We start from the raw sequence: 12,200 nt of genomic DNA on the forward strand, positions 1-12,200 counted from the left end.
AGTGCTTGGCACATAGTAAGTGCTTAACAAATACCATTAGTATTGTTATTACAATGGACACAGTATGTCTCACATAAGGCTCACGATCTATCCCTGTTTTACAGATGAGGAAACTGAGGCCCAGAGAGGTCAAGTGACTTATCCAAAGTCACACAGAGAAGGCAGGTGGTGAAGCTGGGACTCAAATTGTGGCATCCTGACTTCCAGTCCTGTGCTCTTTTTAATGAGTCACAGTAGTGGTGGAAATACCTGGTTTAAGGAAGAAATCCTTTGCTAAAGGCTGGTCTTAGCCACAACCAGGAGACATGGTTAAGCCTGTGTTTTTTCATGACTCCGTACCAATGAATATTGTTTCCCTCCCCCAGAACTGATCCCTCAGCCATTGCAGGAAGTTCCATTCCTTGTGGTGATATGGTGAATTTAGATCCTTCTACAGAGAATCTTGTCTTATGTTGTCAAGTTGTTTCTGACCTATAGCGATTCCATGGACACATTTCTCCCAGAACAACCCACCTCCATCTGCAATCCTTCTGGTAGTGAATCCATAGAGTTTATGGTTATCCACCCTCTACTCTCTCCCATGCCACTGCTGCTCAGAACAAATGAGTTTTAAATTGTAGTGGATTGCCTTCCACTTGCTAGCCACTGCCCAAGCTAGGAATGGAATGGGTACTCCTCTACTTGACTTTCTCTCCTGTAGCCGAGACTCATAGAGTACTGGAAACTCTCCAGATGCGATCCTGAGAGGGGTTCTATAGAGAATACCAGTGGAAAAATAAATATACTGTTTACCCACTGTGCTTTCCATCTCCCTTTGCTGCTGCTCCAGCTCAGGAGATTGATCATCCCTAAAATTGCCTTTTACTGACCCTCAGGATCCTTCCCCAGGTTAGCTTCTTCGGCTTGGATGCCTACCCATGGCTCAGGGTGGGAACTGTTCTAGACTGTAAGCTCGTTGTGGTCAGGGATTGTGTCAGTTTATTGTTATAGTGTACTCTCTCAAGCGCTTAGTACAATGCTGTGCACACAGTAAATGCTCAATAAATACAACTGACTGACTGACTAGAGATCAGGAAGCTTTCCCCAGCGGGGAATGAGGCCAACCCAGCTGCAAGCTGCTCTTGTGGAAACTCCCGGGCCGCCAAACCAGAACATTCTTAGCGTTTGGCATTGTCAAACTTCACAGAGCCAGCTCTGCTCCAGCGTGATGGCAAGTAAACCTCTTCTCTGTGGTTTTCCTTTCACCTTGGAGCGGTGATAATTAATTAATTCTATTAAGGCTTCATCTTGCACCCACCTGAAATGTTAGGCAACAAACACATCTAATCAATCACAATCTGTTGGCTCTTTCCCAGTTGAGGAAGTATGAAATATGATACCAGACAAAACAATTATCTCTTCCCTAAAGGAGACCATTCAAGGTGATTATATGGGCTGCCTGGTTAGGCCTTCTGGCATTTTGCTGCACAGGCCTTTACATGATAAATAGAGTTTCCTGAGCAGAAATTAATACAGTTCCATTTCTTCTCTGACACTCATCACATCAACCGGGCAAGTCTCCACAAATACGCTGACCAGGACCAAACAAATTTGTTTGGATGCCAGCTGGAGGCCTCTGAATTTGAGAGAGAAAAGGAGGCTGTCCTGTTCCAAATGGATATTAATCAATGGTATTTATGACTGAGTGCTTACTTTGTGCAGAACACTGTACTAAGCACTGGAATATAAGTTTGAGATGCCCTGCCTCCAGAAGTTATGGGAAATTCAGATCCTTGGACAGAGAGCATCAGTGGGAAAAGTGGTATTAGGAAATTGTCAGGATGGGAACCTTTAAGAGTTAGTTCTAAGATGGCTAACCCAGATGGCAAAGACCACAGCAGCTACCAAGGCATACACCTGTTGCATCTTGGCTCTATGATGGAGCCGTGGTAGGCTGCTGCAGTCACTTTGGACTGCAAATGGGCCCTGTGTGTACAACTACTTTGTGTACCTTTTTAGGCGTGCTGCTACCCCTGTCCACCCACTCACTTGTTGCACTCTGGACCTCCAGCAGAAACACATTGCTATTCCCATACTCAGTTCCTTCTCACAAGTTTTCAGTCCTGAACCCTCAGGACTGAAGCTCTTCTGATGTTCTTGATGGGAGACTCCATCATGACATTTCAGTGCCACGAGCTCTATTTATTTGTAACCAGTAAGCATAATCCATGGATTACAAATCAGAATATTAGTGCTACTGGCTGGGCCAAGTTCTCTAGTGTACAGTCCCTCAGGCTGGATTGTCTTGGCCTGACAGTCTTTAAGTATCAGGAGCATTCCTCTAGGAAGGTTTATTTTAATCCTTACTGGAGACAAGGAGTTGGACTACATGACTTTTGTATTTTCCTTCACATCCTCTCCCTTCTCTGATGAGCATGCCTCATCAACAGCGATTCTATTTCACTCCGATGTGATAGCCACATGAGGAAACAAACAGCATGACTTGAAAATCTATCCTAAATAACAACTGCAATGACCAGTGTGAAAGCCTTTATAATTTCTTCATCAAAATATCACTTTTATTTATATGCCGTAAAATTCACAATGATCTGCCTTGTCTTTGGATGTGGATCCAGAGGTCCAAAGTTCTGTAAATTCAGGCAAACTGTAAATTTCAGGATCCACCATTATTTAAGTAATTAGAGCTGCCAACCCTTAGGGGGCAGTATAGTCAAATATCACGGGAGTACTCACAGTATAGAAATTCTATAAAAGGACAGTTTAGATGGGTAGAGTTTCTTCCTTGGAGTTCATTTTAATTAGAGCTGCCAACCCTTAGGGGGCAGTATAGTCAAATATCACGGGAGTACTCACAGTATAGAAATTCTATAAAAGGACAGTTTAGATGGGTAGAGTTTCTTCCTTGGAGTTCATTTTAATTACTGAAGTAATAAATTATTAGTGAGAAAAAGAGAGAGAGAAAGAGACGTAGGTAGAGGCTGAAGCAGTGGTAATGGAGAAGATCTTAACAGGTGATATAGAAATATTCTAGAAGCCTGTAACACATGACAGAAGCTACTATCAAGGAGAAGGCTCTTGCCTCAAGAGCAGGGAAACTTTGAATTAGGGCAGAGAGCACATTGTTGTTTGCAAGGCAGGAAGGACTGAGGTGTTTTTCACTGAGAGTGATTGTAGCCCCATGTATCAGGGGAAGAGTAACCTGTGGAGTGGGGAAATGAATTTCTTTCACTCCAGCTATTTTTTCCTTGCCAATAGCACATGACACATTGGTCAGAGGAAGACTTTTAGAACAGCAAGTAAAAAGCCACGGCCTGAACAATAAATGGAGTTTTAATGAGTCGGAGAGAAATAGGTAGTTAAGTGTTTGGGTCCAATAATGTTCAGCCTCAAGCCTTAAGGTGGGTTGTAGCTGAGCTTAGTTTAGAGAGAAAATTCTCTTAGACTTCAGGATCAAAGAGCTCTTTTTTTCCTTGGGTCTCTCTTTTTAGGTAAGGGTTCTAAGCCTGTCATATCAGCAAATACCCAGGAATATCTTTGGTGTCCATCTTAACCTGGTGTAGTGACATGGTGTCCAAAACACAGTTTGAGGGTTGATAATCGCCATACGTTAAAGGAGGCACAGGTGGTGTGTTTCTATAGTGTGCGTGTTTGGTGGGGGGGGGGCATGATACTGGAGAGAGGAGTAGAATTATATGTGTGGGGGAGGGAGGGGAGAGTCTGGAAGGGGGAGTAGGATTACGTGTGATGTTGGGTGTAAGGTTTCTAAAATTGTGGACCTGGCCATAAATCTAGGAAGATTTTTCAGTGTGGCAGGACAACATTCAGATTCCAGACAGATTCCTCTGAGATAGCTTAATTCTTCCTTTCACAGCCTGGCAACACCCATTCATGAATAAACATGTCGTTGGAGGAGCTTTCTGGCCCTTGGCAGCATTAGTGGGTTTTTGTATCTTGGTCTGGATTGGGCTTGTGTTTGTTCCTCTGTTTTATCCTGAAGGAGCATTCCTTTGTGCCTTCCTCCTGCTGAAAGAAACAAAATTAGGACTTGATTTGGCCCTAAATGCCAGAAGGTTTTAGCTGTTGAGACTGCTCTGGTGGTGATATCCTGTATCCTAGGGGTTTCTTTCAAGAAGACCTTCTGCAGCTAGCCATGTCCCTGGAAGGGTGAGGCTAACCATGCTATTTCCTGGTCCTTCCCCAAAGTTGAGCCTGTAGCTGCACCTCTTTCTTTCTTATGTCCAAGAAAAGTTACTTAGCCTCATTTTTCTGATCAGTAAATCCAGCAAATGATGAGTCTCCAGGTGGGAGTTTTACTTGCAGGGATCCTGCAACAATTGCTCACCATGGGAGCAGTAGAAAATTTGGTTAAAATCTACAAGGTCGTAAGGTCCTTATGGGTAAGTATTGGGTCTACCAATTCTATTGTAATTATTATAATAATTCAGGTATTTATTAATCATTTACTATGTGCCAAGCACTGTACTAAGCAAAATAACCAGTTTGGATGTAGTCCCTAGCACATGGAGCTCACGTTCTAAGTACGAGTGAGTAATATTCAATCCCCATTTTAGAGATGACGAAATTGAGGCAGAAAGAAGTTAAGGAACTTGCTTGTTATCACACAACAGGCCAGTGGCAGGGCTGGGAATAGAGCCCCGGTCCTCTGACACCCAGACACATTCTCTCTCCCAAGTGCTTAGCCCAGAGCTCTGCACACAGTAAGAGCTCAGTAAATACCATTGATTGATTAGTAGATTGATTGGGATGTGTGACTTTTCATGGTGTTTTTGGAAACTGGAAATTTCATTTTGAGGGTTTTTCCCATGAACCCTATCACCCCAGGGAAAATTCAATCATTCATTAATTCATTCAATCATGTTTATTGAGCGCTTACTGTGTGCAGAGCACTGTACTAAGCACTTGGGAGGTACAAGTTGGCAACATATAAAGACGGTCCCGACCCAACAACGGGGTCACAGTCTAGAAGGGGGAGACAGACAACAAAACAAAACATGTGGACAAGTGTCAAGTCATAAGAATAAATAGAAGTAAAGCTAGATGCACATCATTAACAAAATAAATAGAATAGTAAATATGTACAAGTAAAATAAATAGAGTAATAAATCTGTACAAACATATGCAGGTGCAGTGGGGAGGGGAAGGAGGTAGGGCGGGGGGATGGGGAGGAGGAGAGGGAAAAGGGGGCTCAGTCTGGGAAGGCCTCCTGTAGGAGGTGAGCTCTCGTAGGGCTTTGAAGGAAGGAAGAGCGCTAGCTTGGTGGATGTGGGGAGGGGGGCATTCCAGGCCAGGGGGAGGACATGGGCCGGGGGTCGACGGCGGGACAGGCGAGAACGAGGTACCGTGAGGAGGTTAGCGTTAGAGGAGCGGAGGGTGTGGGCTGGGCTGTAGAAGGAGAGAAGGGAGGTGAGGTAGGTGGGGGGCGAGGTGATGGAGAGCCTGAAGCCGAGAGTGAGGAGTTTTTGCTTGATCCCAAAGAAACAACTTTCCATTTACCAGTGCTAGTCCTTTTGCATGTTTAAGCCATCTTCTGAGTTTTGAGAAGTAAAAATGTTTTTAATCAGTTTAGAGTTATTTAAATTGCCAATGGCCTGTAAAGCAGCATGGCATAGTGGGCAGAGCACAGGCCTGAGAATCAGAAGGATTTGGGTTCTAATCCTGGCTCTGCCATTTGTCTGCTGTATGACCTTGGGCAAGTCACTTAACTTGTCTGTGCCTCAGATACCTCATTTGTCAAATGGGGATTAAGACTGTGAGCCGCATGTGGGATGTGGACTTTGCCTAACCTGATTTAATTGTATCCACTCCAGTGCTTAGTACAGTGCCTGACACATAGTAAGTGCTTAACAAATAACACACACTCCTTTCTGGAATTCATTAAATATGGTCTGTAAAACTTAGCTGGAAGTGAACCAACATCATTAGGGAACAGGAAACCAGAGACCTTTATTAAGACCTGGGTATTCTGTGGGGGAAGTCCAGTGGAAGAGTTGTCTTGCCTTCCCCTTGGAGCTATTGTTTACTGAGATGTTGGATAAAGAAGGATTATGGTCTTTTGGAGTTATGGGCAGGGAAAGTGTCTACCAACTCTGTTGTACTGTACTCTCCCAAGCACTTTTTTTTTATAATGGCATTTATTAAGTGCTTACTATGTGCAAAGCACTTCTAAGCACTGGGGAGGTTACAAGGTGATCAGGTTGTCCCACAGGGGGCTCACAGTCTTAATCCCCATTTTACAGATGTGGTAACTGAGGCACAGAGAATGAAGTGACTTGCCCAAATTCACACAACTGAAAATTGGTGGAGCTGGGATTTGAACCCACAACCTCTGCCTCCAAAGCCCGTGCTCGTTCCACTGAGCCACGCTGCTTCTCTAGTACACTTAGTACAGTGCTCTGGACATAGTACATACTTGATAAATATCACTGATTATTTCCCTGGATTCACCGTGGTTAGGCCTACCATATCATCGCGGTGTGGAAGAAAGAACATTTCCTTTTAACAGAAACAGAGTTCCCCCACCCCCACCCCAGCAGCTTCCGTCTCTGCTGGGGTCCAGCAGATAACACAACTTCCTCTTCATTTTTCCTCTCATGTCAAGAAAAACTCTTTCAAAGAGTTTAAAGAACAGACAAGGCATGAAGCTAATCCATGGTTTACATTTAAAAGACTATTGAAAACAAAAGGAGAAGTGTAATGGTTTTTTTTTTCCATTCCTGATCAGCATCTCAAACACTTGAGGATAGGACTGTGTATTTGATATGATCTCTCTGGGACCTGAGCCTGTCATGAGTGCAAAACCATTATTAATGGAAGGTGGTGATGCTTTCCCTTCATCCTAAGGGTTGGTTGCTACTTGCTATTGAAATCGTGACTCAGAAGAGTTGTTATTTAATATCAACAGTGGTAGGAACAAGAGGGAGATACAATGTATGGTATAAAACCGGTCTACTGGGCTCAAATCTAATTTAAATATACCAAACAGGGTGAAGAGAATGGAAGGACGGAACTGAGAATAAGAGTCTTGATGTTGGTGGTAAAATATCTGTCCAATTTCAGCACTCTATGAGAATGCCAAGGGAGTTTCAAAAGGCGTCCAAAAGTGTCTTGAAACAATAACACATTGATAATGCCAATTCCTCAGGGAAGTTGATGAGGGGAGGTAATAGATCCTTAATTTAAAGATGGAGAAACTTGCCCGGGGTCCCACATATTAAGGGTTTAGCTAGGAATAGTAGGACAATTTCTTGATTCCCAACCAGAACGCCTCAGTTGAGCCAAGCTTCTCCTTGCTTGTACACCATAGCAGCTGGCCAAAACTGAAATCACTGCCTTTCTACAAACCTTTGAATTTCTTCTTTAAAACCCAAGTCAAAACATCTGCAGCCTGTTTTCCTTAGCAACCCTGGGGAAATAGCCAATTGAGGGCAGCGTAGCAGTTTTCAGTACTCTGTAGTATGTTATAGAACTTCTATTGTCTGTCCAATCTGGTTTTGAAAAGTCACTGTGATGAGGGATCCGTGACTGTCAGAATAAATCTGGAAAGAGGCAACTATCAGAGATGGGTGGTGGGGAGGAACCATTTGCACATCCGTGCAGGGAACTTTCAGGCTTTGAATGGAGAGCCAATCACTTGTGCCCTCCATTTCCTCTGAGTTGACAGTGAAGTCCACTTTACCATTCTGGTGGGGGATATCGCATCTATCTCTCTGCCAACCTCTCGCTCATGTCCTGTCTCTGGCCTGGAACGTCCTGCCTCTTCTTATCTGACAGGCAATTACTGTCCCCAACTTCAAAGCCTTATTGAAGGCACATCTCCTCCAAGAGGCCTTCCCTAAGCCCTCATTTCCTCTTTTTCCACTCCCTTGTGCATTGTCCTGATTTGCCCCCTTTTTTCACCCCTCTCTCAGCTCTGCAGTACTTATGTACATATCCATAATTTATTTATATTACTGTGTCTCTCCCTCTAAACTGTGAGCTCACTGTGAGCAGGGAATGTGCCTACCAAGTCTATACTGTACTCTCCCAAGCACTTAGCATAGTGCTCTGCACACAGTAAGCACTCAATAAATATGATTAACTGATTGATTGGGAAGTTTCTGACATTGAACCAGGAAGTAGGTGGCATGACCTGGTGATATGGTCACTCCTACTCATGCCCTTTCCTTTCTTCCCTCCATGACCCCCATCCTCAACTGTTCACTCTCCACTTCTTCCCCATTTCCCCACTGCTTTCAAACATGCTCACTTCTCCCCATCCTAAAAAAAAAACCCAAAATAACCAAGCCTCCCTTGATCCCATGGCTTCCTCCAGTTATCACTAAATCTCCCTCCTACCATTCCTCTCCAACTCCTTGAGCCAGTTGTCTACACCCACTGCTTCCACTTTGTCTCCTCCAATTCTCTCCTTGACCTCTTCCAACCTGGTTTCTGCCCCTTTCACTCCACCAAAATTACCCTCTCTAAGGTCACCAATGATCTCCTTAATGCCAAATCCAATGGCCTTTACTTCATCCTTATCCTCCTCGACCTCTCAGCTACCTTAGACACTGTCGACTAACCTCGTCTCCTGGAAACGTTATCCAACTTTGGCGTCACTGACGCTGTCTTTTCCTCCTCTCTCTGGCCGTTCATTCTCAGTCTCTTTTGTGGGCTTCTCAAACTCTGCCTTCCTTCCCCTAACTGTGGGAGTCCCTCAAGGTTCAGTTCTGGGTCCCCTTCTATTCTTCACCTACACACACTCCTTTGGAGAACTCATTCACTCCCATGGCTTCAACTACCATCTCTGTGTGAATGATTCCTAAATTTACGTCTCCAGCCTTGAAATCTCTCCTCTGTGGTCTTATATTTCCTTCTGTCTTCAGGACAGCTCTACTTGGATGTCTTGCTGACACCTAAAATTTAGCATGCCCCAAACAGAACTCCTTATATTCCCACCAAAACCCTGTCTACCCCGACTTTCCCACCTGTCTACCCCGACTTTCCCATCCCTGTAGACAGCACCACCATCTTCTACAAGTCCATTACCTTGGTGTTGTCCTTGACTCACTGCAATGAACCCACATATGCAATCTGTAACCAAATCCTACTGTTTCAACCTTTATAACGTCACTATAATTTACTCTTTTCATCCAAACTGCCACCACATTAATCCAAACATTTATTTTCACTGATGTCTGTCTCCCACCATCTAGATTGTAAGCTTGTAGTGGACAGGGAATGTGACTGTTGTTATATTGTACTCTCCCAAGCCCTTAGTACAGTGCTCTGCACACTGTAAGCACTCAATAAATACAATTGAATGAATGAATGAATCCCAGCTTGATTACGGAATCGGCCTCCTTGCTGACCTCCCTGCCTCCTGTCTCTCCCTACTTCAGTCTATATTTCACTCTACTCCCTGGATCATTTTTCTACAAAACCACTGAGTCCATGTTTCCCCACTCATCAAGAGCCTCCAGTGGTTGCCCATCCACCTCCACATCAAACAGAAACTCCTTACCATAGGCTTTAAAGCATTCAATCACCTTGCTCCCTCCTACTTTACCTCCCTGATTTCCTACTGCAACCCAGCCTGCACACTTAATTCTCTAATGCCAAACTTACTTGCTGTACCTCAATTTATTTATACCTCTCTGCCAAACCTCATCTATATCCTGCCTCTGGCCTGTAACTCCCTCCCTTTTCATATCCAAAACACATTTACTCTCCCCAGCTTCAAAGCCTATTTAAAAGCTCATCTTCTCTAAGATGACTTCCCTGACTAAGCCCCCATTGCCTCTTCTCCCACTCCCTTCTTCATCACCCTTGCACTAGGATTCACACCCTTTATTTACCCCTTCTTTAGCCCCATAGCTCTTATGTACATATCCATGATTTAATTGATATTAATGTCTGTCTCCCCCACCCTGCTTCAAGCCACCCCAAGAACTCTAAGCTTATTGTGGGTAGGGATTGTGTCTACCGACTCTGTTATATTATATCCTTTCTAGTGCTAAGTCCAGTGCTCTGTGCACAGTAAATGTTCAATAAATGCTATTGCTTGATTACTCTGAGGTTTGCTGAAGCTTCCACAAAGGAATATCTACTCTAGCCCCAGTGCTGTGCTCAGATGTCTTCCACAGGTTAATCAATTCTCCCTCCTCGCTGCAGTCAGGGTTAATTTCGGGAGTTGGACTTTGTTTAATGAGCCCTAGAGGATCCAGCTCCCCGGCTGCTTTTTCACCCTCTGGATCTATATTTTCTGAAAGAAGTTGGAGCCTCAAAAATAAGCCTGCTCCCCTGATATTGATTCAGTTCTTATCTGTACCAGTCAGGGGACAGACTAGCTGCAAATCAGATTGTCAGATTGACCACATATACCTGAAGCAAAGGTTGGATAAGTGGACTGCATGGGAAGGAGACAGGAGTGGCTGGGTTATCTGCAAGAGGCAGGTGCATGGGGCTACTCTACCTACTTCCCATGTAGTTCCCTAGCACAGTAAAGGCAGCCTTAAAGAGTAAGACAGGACATACTTTGACCTGGAATCATCGAGCAGGTTTCTTAAGAACTCATCACATGACCCTCCCCTATCAGCTTTTCTTTCAGAGTTATTCTCAAAAATATTTTGTCACTGTCATGCTTTTCTCAACCTCACGTGCTTTTGTATCATCTCAAGGAGAATCTTGTGAAAGGATTCGGAACGTATCTGTTGGTTTGTTGGGATTCAGCTACCATATCTATTTGTGGAATGGTGGCAAATGGGAAGGAGAGGTCAAAGGTCAATGAACCTACACTTATTTCTTGCAGCAATTGTTTGCACAAATCATGCAATCATCCCATTTTTCAGATATCCGTATGCAAGTAGTATTTAAAGGCCCAAGCTGCAGGATCTCCAAAGCTGTGAACAAGGCTATAGTGCATTTGCCAACTATATATTGCTGAACTGTCCCTGAAACCACATTGAAAGCATAACAAGAAATTATTTTTAATACTCAGAGCTTCATAGTTGTTTTGAACAGATGAGATGCCAACCAACGATTGGGTTGTTCGTGTATGTGTGGCAGCTGTGGTCAATGGGAATAAAGCATGCATTTTACATAGAGGAACAAAGTGTTTGTCTTGTCTGTTTCTCTTCCTCTTCCCCTCTTTTTTCTTTCCTCTGTCTCCTACTCTGTCTCCCTCCTTCTCCTTCCTTCCTTCTCCTTGCATCCTTTTATCTTCCTCCCATTCTTTTTCTACTTCTCCCTCTCTCTGCCTCCCTCCCTCCCCCTCTTCCCCATATTTTCTCTTCCTCCCTTTTCCCCACTCTTTCTCTGCCACACCCTCCTCTGCTTTTTCTCTCCCTCTCCTCTTTCCCTTCCTCCCTCCTTTTATGATTCTAAATGCAGTGCTTATGGAAAGATGCTTCCTAGGCATTAAAACCTTTGCCATTTTAATACAGAAGAGAGATTAAATGCAGGATGCAATCAAAAGGGCCCTCCAATAGCACCACTCATGGGTTTCCTTAAATCTTGTTGAGACTATGCCAACTGAGCAGAGGCAGTATTCCTCTCTGTCTTTCAAAGCCCCAAGCTGAATGCTGGAGCTCAGTTATTTAAAATGTCTATTTCCATCTACAAAGCAAGGGAGCCTGCCTTTAGCAGTTCCTGTCATGCAAATTAGCTTTGGCCCATCATCCTAATGCCTAAAAGAAATTAAACCCAGCATAAAAGAAAATCATGTTACGGTTGACTGAAAATTTTAATAAAAATCAAAAGCATTTCACAGCACTAATACTAGAACTGTTTTTGTTTAGGCTACTGTTGCTCACATAAGCTATCCAGTGTCATACAAATGGGAGAGACTGGTGAAAGTTGTGTGGCACTAGCCTGAAAAATATTTGACAGTACAGTCATCTCTCAGTTATTCAAAATGACAGTCACCCTTTGAGAATGACAGATGAGTTTCTGCCCAGAGATTTCAGGTCTGAAAACCTGAGTAGGTTATTATGGTGATGATAATAATAATAATAATAATAGCATTTATTAAGTGCTTACTATGTGCAAAGCACTGTTCTAAGCGCTGGGGAGGTTACAAGGTGATCAGGTTGTCCCACGGGGGGCTCCCAGTCTTAATCCCCATTTTACAGATGAGGGAACTGAGGCCCAGAGAAGTTAAGTGACTTGCCCAAAGTCCCACAGCTGACAATTGGCGGAGCCAG

The 12,200-nt window shown here is 43.8% G+C and overlaps 1 non-coding gene across 1 annotated transcript; it reads right to left on the reverse strand.

The window, feature by feature from the left end:
• Positions 1-612: 612 nt before the first annotated feature.
• Positions 613-750, reverse strand: LOC119944286. Its single transcript, XR_005455780.1, has one exon. It is a non-coding gene; the product is annotated as a small nucleolar RNA SNORA7 (small nucleolar RNA).
• Positions 751-12,200: the final 11,450 nt, after the last annotated feature.

This window comes from Tachyglossus aculeatus, chromosome 22 (assembly GCF_015852505.1).
Source record: "Tachyglossus aculeatus isolate mTacAcu1 chromosome 22, mTacAcu1.pri, whole genome shotgun sequence".
In the NCBI taxonomy this organism is placed as follows: Eukaryota; Metazoa; Chordata; class Mammalia; order Monotremata; family Tachyglossidae; genus Tachyglossus; species Tachyglossus aculeatus.